This window comes from Crocodylus siamensis, chromosome 3 (genome assembly GCF_052110815.1).
Source record: "Crocodylus siamensis isolate JL-2025a chromosome 3, ASM5211081v1, whole genome shotgun sequence".
NCBI lineage: Eukaryota > Metazoa > Chordata > Crocodylia > Crocodylidae > Crocodylus > Crocodylus siamensis.
The window spans coordinates 115,508,674-115,524,482 of NC_143397.1; the positions used below are offsets into that span (position 1 = coordinate 115,508,674).

A 15,809-nucleotide genomic window follows, 5' to 3' on the forward strand; every position below is an offset into this window, starting at 1 on the left:
AGGACAAAAGAGGCTCTCCAAGGTTAAGAGCAAGTTGTATTGGTGCAGAAGATACTCTGTTGTGTATTTTCTGACAACAGATCTTTAGCACAATGTGTTAAGCACGTTGTGTCACTACTTTTGCATGTGGTCATAAGATGCTGTAAAAACTTTCACCAAAAGGTGTAAATTGACAATTTCTGGCAGAAGGTGCCTTTATCCTGATACCTAGCAACACACGGTATGGGGGTCTGAAGACAAAACAGAACGCACAGTATCTATTTGACACCACGGCCAAACTGACTCTCATCTTTAACTATTTGAAAGGTCATTTTCTATGCTCAGAACGACAAATGTGGGTTGCTCTTGTTGTTACCATATTTATAATTCCTACAGGTTCAGACCTGCAATGAACAGCAGCAGAAGTGCTATGTAATTTGTTGTACTAAGCAAATTGCAATAGGCCTGCATTTTTTCAGTTCCTCAGTCAGACACACACAAAAATAAATGTCTCATTGCTTCCTCCATCAGTACTGTATAGGTGTCACAGACAGACAGCAAGCATAATTTTTCACTGATGACTTTCAATCTCGTACTTAGGTTTGCAATCTAATCCATTCATAGCAATGGGGTAGGAAGGCCAAGAAGAAACCTAGCTGCACCCAGCACTACCTTTTGCAGGCAGGCAATCCCAGAACCACTAGCACTGACCACTGGCCAACAGAAATCCTGACTACACCCTCATGGGGTCTGGCATGCTTGCCTTGAGGGCTCCTGCCTCACAATCCAGCCTTGGGACAGTGTTTGCTGCTATGCTATCACTTTTTCATTTTCACTGTATCTGATGGCAGTAATAGAAAGTTAGATTTCTCAGGATCAAGGTGGGTTTTCAGGGTCAATCCATTTGGCAGACTGGCTAAATTCCTTAGCCATACTGACAGGCAAAAGATTCAAAACCAATGTGTCAGTCTCCAAAAATCACAAAAAATATTTAACATTTAATAAGCTCTGGGTTGTTCTTATTTGCATTTTTGGTTTCTGAGGCTTTAAAGTGGACTCAGTTGCCTTTTCATGTTTTTCCCTGCCACCATGTGGACTAGAAATGTACTTCTTTTATGAAATGGAACCTGAGGTTCTCCGATATTCATGTGATTCCAGAAGCTGGGACATTAGGGGGAAAACACCAGATATTATGAATCTTGCAATGAAATTGTGAGGGCCATCCACTCTGGGTTACCAAGAAAAGTGAGCAAATTTGAAGCAATGGAACAGGTATTAGTGATGGTTTGGAGCTATATAAAGTGAACACACTCTATAAGGCAAGAGTTTATCTATAGTTAAGATGATTTCCCTCAAGAAAGTCATCAGCAATACTACACATTGGCAATTGTTGCTACAGGTTCTGTATCAATTAAATTTTCTGACGGCAAGAGTCTCTTCAATAAATCCTCTTCTCGTAAGCCCCAGGCCTGCCTCCCCCTTTGCTCCCACCATTGAAGTCCATAAGACTATAATAAAATAAGAATTGCCATATTGGGTGCATCCAGATGAGCATGCACATGCAGGGGTGTGCATTTGCTGTGGCACAAAAATAGCAGTGGCACCCTCTTCTTGTAAGCCCATGAACATGGGGTTAGTGCAGGACAAAATGCTCCACTTCAGGAAAATGGCCATTTTCTGGCCCCCAGCATGCTAGAGGAGCTGGGAAACAACTAGAAATGAGGAGATGCTCTAGCCAGAAGCCAGAGCATCTCCCTGGAGGACTGAGCCTCCATGCCAGCTGACGCACGCTCCTGGAGTGTGCGCCATGCCACTTTTTTTTGGAGAGGTTGTTTCTGACACCAGGATTTCCTGGTGCCAAATTTTGGCACAGTGCTACAAATTAGCAGTCTGGTAAATGGTTGCACATGCGATGCATGCAGTTTGCTGTGCCTCAAATAACTCTGTGGTGCCACAAACTGTACGTGCGCACACAGATGGATGCACCCACTGGGCGTGTCCAGATGAGCATGAACATGTGGTATGCAGCACCAGACATACAGGCATTCCCCACACTGCTACTTTGCAGCATGGGTGGATTTTTCCAACCCAGGAGATCCTGGGGTCAAAAAACCCATGTGTAAAAAAAGCAGGGCAGTATACGTGGCAGCAGTGTGCGCCACCCAAAACTGGAATCTGGCCAGTCAAAGCCACACTCCAGCTGCCAGCAAGGCTCACTGCTGCAGAAGGGCCATGGCTGCATCTCCTGGAGGCCCTCAGGATCCCAAATAAGGCTGCTGAGGCCAGCACAGTTGATGGTCCCAGCCTCGCCTACCCCACCTTGGGCAATATGCCATGCTCTAGAGTGTGCATGGTACAGCCATTCCCCAGAGACAAGTAGCAGCAGCACAATGTGTACCACTGCTACTTGTCCCCAAGGAAACACATGTTCCCACTTGTGGGGATATGCCCAGTGAGTCCAAACTTCCTAGTTACCAACCATCATACAGTAATGGATGTCCTGAGCCTGAGGTTCTATCTATGACTGTGGTGTTTCCATACCCCAGCCTGGGTCTATCCTCTGTAAACTTGTTTAATCTCACTTTTAGCCTGATTATACGATTGGCCTCCATGATGTCTTGTGGTGGTGATCACCACAGATTGGTCTTGTCTACTTTTTCCATATAATTTGTGGTTTCATAGGTCTTCATCATATACCCCCTCCCCCGCCATCTTTTTTACATTAGAGTCCAAGAGCCAGATTCTATATCACTTATTGAGCATCTAAGTGGACTCAGGCACCTAAGTGCAATTCTATTCCACCCAGTTTGAGTCATGAAAATCCATTAATGCAACGAATTCTGTAATAGTCTTAAGGGTAGGATGACAGTGTGAGTTACAAAAAAAGCAGGAAGGGGAAGGAGGACCCACACACCTTTTGCATTAATAGTTTTTCAGGGACTTGAGCAGGGTGAAATTGAATCATACTTAGACACCTACATCCACTTAAGTGCCTAGCAGTTAGAATAGAATTTGGCTCCTAGTCTTGTCAGACTCTCCTCCTAGGAGATCTTGGAGTCCTGGGGAAAGATCATTATGAAGTCATGGGAGACAGACCAGGTACCAGAGGACTGGAAAAGAGCCAGTGTACTGCCCTTGCCTTTAAAAAAAGGCAAGGAGGACCCAGGAAATTACATGCTGGTTAGCTTCATCTCAATGCCTGGGAAGTTGCTGGAGCATATCCTAAGGAGGGCTATTTGCAAGCATCTGGAGGAGAAAAGGCTGATCACAAGCATCCAGCATGGATTTATGAAAAACAAATCATGTCAAACAAACTTGATCTCCTTCTTTGACAAAGTAATTGCTTGGGTGGATGAAGGGAATGTGGTAGATATACTGTAGCTGAACTTCAGCAAGGCTTTTGACCAGGTCCTGCATGACCTTCTCATAAACAAATTGGAGAAATGTGGGCTGGATAAAACTCCTACAAGGTGGATAGATAACTGACTCAACAGCCACAAGCAAAGGGTAACTAGTAATGGATCCATATCATAATGGCAAGAGGTTTTGATTGCAGTCCCACAGGGGACTGGGCCTGGTGCTGTTCAAAATGTTTATAAACTCAATACAAGTCCCCAGTGCAATCCAGCTGCACAAAAGGCCAATGCAGTTTTGGAATGCATCACTGGAAGTATTAGTACAAGACATGGGAAGTGACAGTGTCTCTCTACTCAGTACTGACTGGGCCTCATCTGGAGTACTGCATGCAGTTCTTGGCTCCACAATTTTAAGAGGATGTGGAGAAATTAGAAAGGGTCAAGAGGTGGCCAAAAAAGATGATCATTTGGAAGGCAAATTATGAGGAGAGGATAAATAAACTAGGCAAGTTCAGGCTGCAGAAAAGATGCTTACGAGTGAACATTATAGCAGTCTTCAAGTACTTGAAGGGCTGCCATAAAGAAGAGGAAAACACCTTTTCTCTCTTGCTGCAGAAAGGAGGATGTGAGCCAATGGCTTGAAGTTGCAACAAAATTCATTTAGATTGGATATCCAGAAAAAAATTCTTCACTGTGAGAAAAGTGAGGCAGTGAAATAGACTACCTAGGGAAGTTTTAGACTCTCTCTATCACTGGAGGTCTTTAAGAAGAAGTTGGACAGTCACTGGTTGGGAATGATCTAGGCACAGCTATGCCTGTTTTCTACCATGGGTATTTCCCATGCCTTCTGGGCTTTGCTGGTTGCTCCCACACCAACCCCCTGCTTCCTTGTTTCTGCTACATGCGGGTGTTTTTAAGCCTCCCTATAGGCATTGGGTGCTGGCTATAGCTGAGGCTAGGAACTTCAACTGGTGTGTTCTGATTCTTTTGCTAGGAGCAAAGCCAAATGTTCCTGGCTAGAGGGTCTTGCCCCTCTGCTCAGGGTCAGACTGATTGCTGTATTTGGAGTCAGGAAGGAATTTTACCCCATGGTTAAACTAGTACAGAGTGGGAAGGGGGGCAGCCTTCCTCTGTAACGTGGGGTGTGGCCCTCTGCCCAGGATGTCTTGTGAATATATTGACAACATTTTATAGAAGCAGAACATTGGCTGTTGGGGTTCCCTTGCTTTACCTGTGGCAGGTTAGGGTCGAGTGTTGAGGGTAGTCTTATGTAGAATTTAGATTATGGTTGTTTGGGATGGTTGAGATAGGGATGACCCTGCCTCAGGCAGGGGTTGGTCTAGATGACCTCTGAGGTCCCTTCCAGCTCTACTTCTCTGTGACTCTATGAGAGATGTTCATTCCCCTGATCATCTTTGTTACCTTTCTCTTTACCTTTCTTCTACCTATACTATATTCAGTGTTGTAGTAGGGCAGAGTGAACAGGTCAATTTTTCCAGGCACTGACTTGGTAGCAGAGGGGCAGGTGCAAAAAAGTGGCTGCTGCTGGTAGCTGTGCAATTGCAATCCCAGTCGTGGTGGCATCTGGAAGTCATCACTGCCCCGTGCCTTGGGCTGTGTCCCTTTGCTGTTAACTGTATTGTTTTTAAGGTTACCAGAACTGCACTCAGTGTTCGAGAAGTAGGTCCACCATAGATTAGCCTAGTGATGTTTTCTGTTTTGTTTCAATTTTATTTCTACTGATTCCTAATATTTTATTTGCCATCACACGTTGGGACAGTGTCTTTAGAGACCTCTTCACAATGACTCTAAGATCTCTTTCCTGACTGGTAATGGCTAAGCCAAAGCCCACTGCTGTATACAGATATTAATTTTTCTCATGGGTGTTACTCTGCACTTCCAATGCTGAATTTTATCTGTCTCTTTGTTGTCCACTCACTCAGATTTGTGAGATCTTTATCTAACTCTTCCCATCTGCTTTGGAGTTGACTACATAAAATAATTTGGTCTCCTCTGCAGACTTTGTCAATTAACTGTTTACTCCCTTTTCCAGATTATTTATGTATATGCTGAATAGTGCAGATCTTAGCACAGATCCCTGGGATACCTACTATTTACCATTTTCCATCTGGGAAAAAAACCTTCTAGTCTTACCCTTTATTTCCTATCTTTTAACCAGTTTTCAGTCCATGAGAAGACCAGTCTTCCATGCCAAACTCCCCAGGGTTTACAGCAGTACAATGTATGTTGAGAAGTGCTACTGATTTTTTGAATACCCAACTTGAGACAATTTAAAAACAGACTCATTTTCAGAACGTGCTGAGCACCCACACTTAGAAAGCTAGACCTCTTTAAGGTGTCTCAAATACCCAAATCTCCAGGCATTTAAAACCATTAGCTATTTCTGTAAACCTGGTCTAGCATTGCAAACTAATGGGGGCTACAGGACACATGATGGATTTTAGGAAAACAAAACAGGAAAGAGAAATCTTTCTACCATTTAGCTAATGTTTTAAGCCATCACCACTTTTTATTTACCTGTTTAAATATAGTCATTGTGATTTCAATCAGGGTAGCTAACTTAGGTTTATGTAACAGTGTTAAGGTCAATTTTATTGCAAAGAGGAAAATCTGAACCTTGTCCTTTGAATAGAATGTCTAAGCATGTGCACAGAAGTGTGAAAAGATACAAAGGTATATAGGGGAGCAGTGTATCTTTAAATCTTTTTTTTCTATTCCAAATCAAATAATATCTAATAGACCTAGTGCTGGGTTTAGTCAACCATAGCTTATAAAATTAAAATTCTGGTTGCTAGCTGCATGGTAGCAAAAGGCCAGGGAGACCCTGTCTCTGGAGCATGGAAATGCTGGCTTTAAATTTCAGGTTAAACCAACGTTATTCGCAATTTGGCAGTGAAGTTAAAGCTTTATACAATTTTGGCCTAAAAGGGGTAAGCAAAGGAGCAAAATGATCTCAAATTAAAAATGACCTGGTAAATGGTCCATTTGTTCCTCATGGTTCCTGCTTTGTTTATATATCCAAAGATCACATGTATAATTAGATCTATTTTTTTTTAAATATGGTGCAGCAGATTCATGTTCTTCTGGCAACAGTTGTACCTCTAAGTATCTGCCCTAAGCATATCCATTGATTTTTTTTGTGCGTGCCTTTGAAGTAGATTAAAATTAATTCTCATGCAGTGATTTATCTTTGGGATGGGTGTTCCTAGATCAAAACCAAGGCCCTTTTCTCCTAAGTTTTGTACCCAGGATGATGTGGTCCCTGGCCAAAAAGACAAAGCTAAGTGATATAAGAAAGGTAGAAAGAAAGAATGCAATCAAATATACTCAATCTTGCAATATACAGGGTGCTTATATATATATAATGGCCAATAGCATCTATTACTGACTGCTCCTTGACCAGATCAGCACTAGGTAGTTGACTCCTTGTAGTCATCACAGTGGAAGTGCCAAGCGGGGTGTGGAAAAGAAGAAGATGCTCATTCGGAGCTCTCTGGGAAGAAAACATGATGAATGAGGGTGGGGGGCACAACGTGGAAGAAGTATGGAGTTGGCTATGACAGAAGCAAAAAAACAAATTCTCTAGGGTGGTAAAGCCAGCAGAAGAGACAGGAGCTCAGGGCAACACAATTAGAGAGGAGACTGGATAAACAGGCAGAAGCAAAATTATAATGGCTTGGAAACTCCAGGCCTGACTGGAGATGATAATGGAAAAGAAACCAATGTCAAGAGGTAAAATGAGCTGGGATGTGATTGGAACAAAGACTATTTCCAGCCTTAGCAAATGCCTTTTAGGAAGTTCAATATATAACTCTTTCTTTACAGATCCCTTGGTTCTCATTTTCAGAAAACTGTCATTTTTTTTCGGCATCCTGTGCCTTTATGCACAATAAAAAGACTAAGAAATGTTCAAAGGTAAATCCTCAGAAACACCCTGGTTCACAAGCAGTTGTTCCAACCCCCAATACTGAGGAGCTGGATAGACTGACACATGGCCAGCAACACATTTAGACTATAAGGTCTCTGAGGCAGAGCATGATTTTTGGTTCTCTGTTTGTACAGTACCTACCTAAAGCCTCTAGCTCAGGGGTTGGCTATTATCTGGGCTGGAGAGCCACTTAAGGAGCTTCAGTGAGCTGTTGTGGCAGGGCCAGGGATGCTGATCCTTCCCAGCATGGTGATGCGGGGAGGAGGGGTGCTGTCCCAGCACGTCAGCAGGGAGGTGGGGGCAATTGGTCCTATCTGGACCTGGACCTGGACCAGTCTGCCCTACATCCATCGCCAAGAGCACCAGATGGAGCAGGTAGACAGGAAAGGTCTCCATGGAAACCCAGCCTGGGTCTCCCACAGGCCGGGTGCACTCAGCCGAGCAGAGGGGAAGGACCTGTGGGTGGGTGGGGAATAGTGTCCAGTAGCAGAGCAGGTAGATGGGGCCAGGGCTGGGGCAAAGCCGTGATACACTCCCTGCATCTCCCTGCAATGGGTGCCAGTTCTGTGGGCAGGGACATGCAGGGAACGAATCACATATCTGTCCTACCCCTAGACTCACACTGTCATTGTCCCATGATCCCGGCCCCAGGACCCACCCACCCATGCATCCTGGTTCCAGACACCACTCCCTGCCCACCCACCCATAGCCCAGCCGCATCCACCAGGCCAAATGTGCCCTGCCCGCAGGAGTCCTAGGCCAGCTCTGTGGAAACACCACCTATCCACCTGCCTGCTCTGTCTGGTACCCCTGGCAGTGAGTGTATGCCAGACTAGAAGTGGCAGCCAGGCAAAGTGAGCCACTGCTGTGGGGGCTGCCAGGAAGCCAAGTCCAGTGGCTGCACTTCCGCCCACCCACCCTGTGCCTGGGGGTGGCAGGACCAGCCACACATGCCATGGCCTAGGCTGCCCCCCACTCCTGGTCCAGGCGGAGCCAAGGGACTCTCTGCCAGCCAGATAAAATCCTTTGGTGAGCTGGATCCAACCTGCAGGCTGTATTTTGCCCACCCCTGCTCTAGCTTGACTACAAATCAACTAATGATAATAATGAGACACCTTCCTGACTTCCATTTTGGATCCTTCCACATAAAGGTAATGTTTATTTGCCCTTTTAGAGGCCTTTTCAGGTTGCACTGCACCACTCCAGTTGTATACAAAGACCTTAGGGTGCCTGCAGATGTGCATGGACACTGCTCCAACACACTGTAATTACTGCATATCAGAGCAGACTTGATTAATCAAGTCTGCTGAAGTGTCCTAATTAGCATGCTCCAGCAGCCTCTGCATCTTGTGTATTCAGCATCCCCATGCTTCAAAATGGCAGCAGGGGCACTTCAACTCCCACTGCTATTTTGAAGCACAGGACACCAAATACACAAGATGCTGTACACGCTTTAATTAAAGCAGCTCTCGGAGCCGCTTTAAAGAGCCCCCTCCACCAGAGCACATGTAAAGATGCCCTTAGTTTGGACCAGCATCTGTCCTTTGCAATATTTGAAAAGTGGAGTGCTTTCTGGGCACAACCCGTTTGAGTCTATCTCAAAGATGTAGTACATGGTGCATTGTCAGTAGGTATGTACAGGCAAAAATTACACAGAGACCATTTTGATTACTTGTGGCCAAAGAGCCCCCTGATGTGTTTTACAAGAGAAGTGCTTTTGGCTCCATTGTCCTGGCCACTTTCCAGCCTTGGTAATTACATTTTGTCTACCCTTCAGCCCACCTTCCTTCTGCACGTGCCTATACATTAAGTTTCAAAAGGGAGCAGCATTGTTTTTCACTTCCTCTCTAACTATTATTTACTGTTGCTGCCCAGTTTTTAAAACCCCATGTTTTTCACTACGGAAGTGGTTTCATGACAGTATTTGGCAACATAGTTCCTATAGCACAGTACCTATCTATCTATCTATCTGAAATATAAGGGTCTTTGGGATGCATCTGGCTGAAAGTTACTATATAAATGCAAGACAATTATCATTAACATCATGCATTGTTTAAATACACCAGAACATCTTTGTTAATTAAAATGCCACTGGCATGTTTGAAACAGTTTGGGTCATAAATAGGCTCCAGGGAGTGGTAAAAACATTTTTCATATACTCATTGCATCCACCTCAGAGGGTTATATGTTGTTGATAGTAACAGTGTATGTGTACCCACCTACTCTGAAAAACAATTAGTTCCTAATCCAATGGCATCTTTCCAGATATGCTAATAAAGAAGGCAGGCACAATGCTCTCCTTCATTCAGGAAGGGGCACTCTCCCAAAACAAATTATTAATCCATCCATGTGCCTAGATTTTATGCCCAGGGCTTCCTGGTATAAAAGCTGAGACAGCACAGGCTGGTAAACAGACACCCCAGGAAGGTCTGTGCCTCCAAGTCATCTGTTCCTGGACCTAGTTCCCTCCCACATTCCCCCTCATTCTCTGGGGTTAGTAAGATTTTCCTGCCCTTGATCAGCAACAAGTTACAACAGTCTACATGTTCTTGGTTGCTTATACGGGTCAGTGCTTAGGGTTCCTTCTCCCTACCCTGCCCAGAATCTGTGTGTGTTTACCTGAGAAATCACATATTCCTAGCCCTAGGGTTTAGATATCCCACAAAAGTGGGGGCAGTGGGTCTTACCCCCATATGGGAGCATGTAGTCTCACTTACGGGCAAACTCATAGCTTGAAAGTTTTGATTTTGCCCATAGTTGTGAAAGGGATGTTTCGTGTTGATCAAGGAGTCTCACTAGCATCCCTGATAGTTCTCACACTTCCCCTGGCCCATGAATACAGCTGAAGCTGGGACAGTGATGTCTCTCTATATTACCATCCACAGATTAATGAGCAATGATGCAAACTCCTCCTCTGTATTTTTGATTTACCCCCCAAAATTAATTAATTTAGCAGGAAAAGTCAACCGCTATTCTGAATAAATCTGAACTAGTTCAGGCAGCTGCAGGCTAATAAAAATCAACACATGGCATGTCTACATGTGCTATTATTGTGCATGAATAAACGCCAGAGTTTATTGCTTCGGAGTTTATTGCTCCTGGGCACACCATTTGAATGTGTATCCAGGAACAAAAAAAGAAGCAAAAAACAGTTCTTTACTTTAAACTCAGTGCAGCCCTATGCCGAGTGTAGCACATGCCCAAAAGAGGCATTGTGGTAGTTTGACCCAGCTCGCCCAATGTCTGTAGAGCTCACGTGCTTCAGCAGGGCGTTTTGGCACTTTTATCTAATAGCTGATTGAATCCTCTTTAGATAAAAGCACCAAAAAGCCCTGCTGAAGTATCCACTCCAAGATGATGGACATGAGGAAAGTTTTAAGTATTTCAGGTGATAGCCTTCTTCCTGAGGGAGGCCAGGGCCTTCAGGCCCCCACGTACTCGGCACCTCTGCTTGCAATCCTATTCCATGTTCAGCTGGAGAGCAGGGTCAAACTAACATGCTTCCTCTTTCAGCAAAACACTGGGGGGGGGGGGGGGGGTTTCTTCACTTCTATCAGCAGCCTGTATTTACAATGACTATCCTGCTGCGGAGTAAATTAGTTTACTCCAACGTAATAGGAATGCATATGTAGACACCGAGACATTTACTGAGCAGCTAATTAGTTAACTGCGCAGTAAACATCTCATAGATGCGCACATACAGGCTAGTAAAGGAGTCCTTACAGTAAATAAAAGTCAGTAAATAGCCTAGATAGAGTGAGGAGTATAATAGGACTACCTTCATCTATATATTTTGCTGACAATCTGTAATTTGAGTTGCTTGAATAATACCCATGAATATTAGGTCTTTTTTGTTTGAAAAGAAAATTTTGGAGGAGGACCTGAGTAATGGTGATATTTCTTTAAAGGGTTTACTAAGCTGTGATCTACCTTTAGGAATGCAGTTTATAGTCAAATTCATATCCCTAATAGATTTCACACAGCAATAGAGTATGCATAAGATTGTGAAAAATGCCTAAGACCCAGATTTGTAAAGGAATGTGATGTTTAGCTTCCATTGATTAAAATAGGATCTATATGCCTAAATATCTTTAAACATTTCGGCTTAATAAAATTAGAAGTATTAATGATACTTGTGCTTGTAAGACACTTAGGCAGTTTTTAAAATCCTAAATGAACTCAGAACTATAGCTTTATATTTTCAAAAATACCACCAATAGGCAGACCTAAAATAAAGAAAGATCAACTCTAGGCTGTCTTTGCTCATCTAGAGATGGAAAATAGCAATTTATAATATGTAACAGGATAATAATGATTATAAAACTTCAGAATATTACAGGACAGATTCTTAGCCGGTATAAATCAATACAGTTCCACAATGGAATTAAGCCAATATATATCAGCAAAGGATCTGGTGTAAAGTCTATATTCAACATTTTTTCAGAGCTACTTGTAACAGTGGTGCAACACAATATGTATGTCTTTGTGGAGTCATTCTGTAGATTCAGTAAAAGGTTATGTTTTTATTGCAGCAAAGCAAACTTGCTGGGTTATTTTTTGAAGTACCTGTACAGCTTTAAAGAGTTAATCAGGAAGGTAAAGAACCAATCACATGAACAGCTTGTATTCATAAAGGACATGGTTTCTGTCTCTAATTTGTACTGTCCAACTTCATTACCTGGTATCATACCTAATTACTTCACCTTACAGGAGGATGCAGGCTAATTAGGAAGGATGTTATCCACTATGTTTAAAACATTATGAGCAAATGAAATATTACTAGGAGCCAAAAAGGTGATTTGTTTCCTTGTATCATGCCTGTAAATTAGTCCAGAAAAGATAAAGACTTTGTTTAATTACCACTTGGAAGGCTTTGTTTAAAATGTAAAGTGCATTTCCAGCCCATCTCCTCAGCACTGTCTGTGCTTTGTGGCAGGCAGTTACTTGGTTTCACTATCAGAGTAGCATTTCAAAATTGCATACACTGTGAGAGATCTTTGCATTTACGTTATTTGAGTTTTCTAAACACCATTATTTATTTTTTCAGGTGGCAATATCACTAAAAAGAAGCTTTATATTTTGAAGTGTATATAGCTGATCATCGCACAAATGTTTTCAAGAGAAATCACTATATTTCTCCCAGATGGGTATGGGCTTTGCCGCAGATCAAAGTGAGAGGGAGGGTGAAAAAAGATAAATCATCAGAGATCCAAAAATACTTTTCATTTGGAGGAGATATCAGGCCATTTCAGTGGCACTGATAGAGTCTCAGCTCTGTCTCCATTACCCACTGAAGGCAGCCGGAGTCAGGAGCTGACTACACTAGATTATATTCCCTATAAGATGGTCACCGATATATATATATATGATCTTCAACCTCTATTGATTGACCAATTTCACAAGCAAAGACTGGTGAAATGAAGCTGAAATGAACATCATGCTTTAACTCATTGAACCTATCAGGCCTGAGTTAATCTCACTGTCCACTGTCTCTGATAGAATTCAATTGATCAATCATGTTTCGGTGATAGTACCATTTCACTGGCTTATTGCTTCTTCATTTCAAAGCTTGACCTGTTAGATATACTTGGACCAGTTCTGCTCTTCTTGGATACACAGAGATCAGCATCTGCCTACTGAAGTGTATTGTCTCATGTCCAAGTTTATAAGAATTTAGAGATTTTTTTTCTAAACAGTCTCACATTAATGTTCCCTTTTATTTCATGTATTTTACTATTATTACACACATAATGACTGTAAAAAATAAATAAATCCTCTGCTCAGTCATGTCAGTGTGTAACAATTAGAATTTTCCACCATCTGATCACCTCTGCTTTTTGCTTTCATGCTTGTAATATTCTGTGTATCATACTGTATATAACTAGAGAAACACAACAGAACTTTATTTATCACATTACTCACACTCATGTACTTCAAAATGCTATCTATACCATGAGCTGAACTCTGTCTTTGTGTATATACACACAACTCCTGTTGACTTGAAGCAAACTACACTATGCAGAATTTTGCCCAGTAAGTGTAGAAGGTGGTGAGTGCTAGCCAGAAGATGGTGGATGGAGATAAAGCAAGAAGAAGTATGATGCCTGATGATTCCTTGTGGGCTGTTGATGTTACTCTTCTCTTTATTTTTCAAAGGTCAGGTAATTACCATCCCACTGGATGCCCAGGGAAGCGATGCAGCCTCACACCCTCATGTTGCCATACACACCATCCAGCCTTGCTTCTCTCTTATTCCTTATTATCGTCCATACTTGTGTCTCACACCTATAACAAGGCAGTCTGAAACTCAGGTTTGTCTACAGAGGGAAGCTAGAGTGCAGTAACCGTAGTTGCTCCAGTTGGTTACTCAGTTACTTTTAGCAAGTAGTAACTGCAAAATACCTTACTCCACTTTCGAAGTGGAGCTGCCTTCTGCAAAGGCACTCTGGGCGTAGCATCCTATTTCACAATGCCTGAATGGCACCTATCCAGCTGCATATCTGTTCTTTTTGGCATTTACATTCACTTTCAATCATTGGTGCCAACTTTTATTTTTGCTTTGGGGGGCAAGGGCTAAGATGATGGACATGTGGAAAGTTTTAGGTGACAGCCTTCTTCCTGAGGGAGGCCTGGGCCTTTGGGCCCCCACGTACTCAGCACCTCTGCTTGCAATCCTATTCCATGCACAGCTTGGACGTACATGTTCAGCAGGCTGTACTTAGCTGAGCAGGTACACAGCATCATACACACATAAGTCTTGAAATTGCAGCTAAGCAAAAAAAATCCTGCTAGAAGGAGAACAATGTTTTGCCCAACTGTGTAGTTAAGGCACTTACCTAGGAAGGAGGGGACCCAAAGTCTAGGCCCCCCTCACCCAGAGGTGGTTTAAACCTGAACCTCCTGCCACCCAGCACAGTGGTCTACCCACAAGGCCACAAGTTAATCTTTACTATCCCACTCTGTACAGCCAAAAAGGGAGAGAGATGTGAGGTCAGGAAGAAAAGAGAAAGCCAGAGGATGTGTGGCTCAGAGAGATGGCCTCTGTTCTTGAGGGATCAATATTGAAACCCTAACCTGGATTCTTGTTGCTAGTGGGGCAGAAACCTTCCCACTACTTTCCATCCATTTTACCCAATGACTGTTAAATGCAAGGTGCAGTGAAGTGCTGGAGAGGAGACTGGATAATGTGTGACCTGTGGCTTGGTGTTTAGAGCAGTGTGTTGGGAAACTGGAGATGCAGATTCCTACCCTCCTACTCTCTTTAGGGAAGGGGCCCTTGACCCTATGTGCTGTATTTCCTGGGCAAGTCCCATAACCAACAGACTATTGGGCAAAACTTGGGGATGTCCCTCCTCCTCCCACATCCAACACCCACTAGTCATGAATTGTTGTCTAACTATGGTTTCAGGACTTATGTTTATGCCAGTACATTCATATGGCACCACACACCTTGCTCAGCCAGTGCAGCCTACTAGGTGAGCTCATTAACTCTGTGGACATCAATCATGCACGTGGAATAGAATCACAAATTAGGCCAGCGTAAGTGCCAAAAATGGCAGCCACATGGCTGACTAAATGCCATTTGGCTGTGCAAAGTGAAAGAGGATCCTGCCCTTTGTGTGTATGGGGAGTTAGTGCAAAATGCACTCTCTCTTCCCTATGGTCAGTGGTGTAACTGGGAGGAGGGGGGCAATAGGAGCAACTACCCCAATCATAGATTGCGGGGGGGGATGCAAAAAAACAGCTGCTACCATTCGCATTCACATTTGCAGTCACAAACCTGAACTTACTGCTTTCATTTTGCCCTGGGTGCTTCGTGGCTTCCCTACACTGATGCCTATGGGTACAGGTCCTGACAGCAAGGCCATGTGGGATAGACACAACTGGTGTCTTCGGAGAAATTGTGCCCAGCAGTGTGCCATTGACTCCCTGAGTAAATTACTTTGTCCCTATTTCCTTAGGAATTCAGACTGGATTTTCCTTTAAAATCTACGGTAAATGAGACCATAAGAAACGGTCCCTAGTGGATAGGAGCCACAAGACAGAGAGAGATGAATTCCAAGGAGTAGCAGACACAGACAGAATGAGTTACAAAATCCTGCTCTACCGATCTGCAGTAACTACAGAAATCTCCTTCCTTCATCAGAAAAGAGTGGATACCTCCACTTTCAAAAAGCTTTGAAAGGTCATTCTGGACAACATAGTTGGATTATGCAAGTCTCCCCCTGGCAGTGCTTTATAAAATGAAACTTCAGCCTTGTAATAGGGGCCACAAGCAGTCCCACCACCGCACAGTACACCATGACAAGAGCAGTCAGGCCATCCACAGCAAGGACTTCCTCCCCGAGGCCAAGAGTCAGGGTCCCACAGCATTCCAGTAGGCAGTCTGCAGTGATGTCAAACAAATTCAGGCACTGAGGGAAGGAAGGAGTTTGGCATGTGGCACGAGCTGGCTGGCACCCATTAGCAGTGAATTTTGCCCTTCAACTGCCCTACTCAGCCCCCAGCCTTAGCATCTTAATGAG

General features: G+C 43.5%; 1 protein-coding gene across 1 annotated transcript in view; it reads right to left on the bottom strand.

Moving 5' to 3' along the window:
- PAX5 (paired box 5) overlaps positions 1-15,809 on the bottom strand; it is a 140,625-nt gene that overhangs the window by 48,763 nt on the left and 76,053 nt on the right. The gene's annotated exons all lie outside the window — the stretch shown is intronic.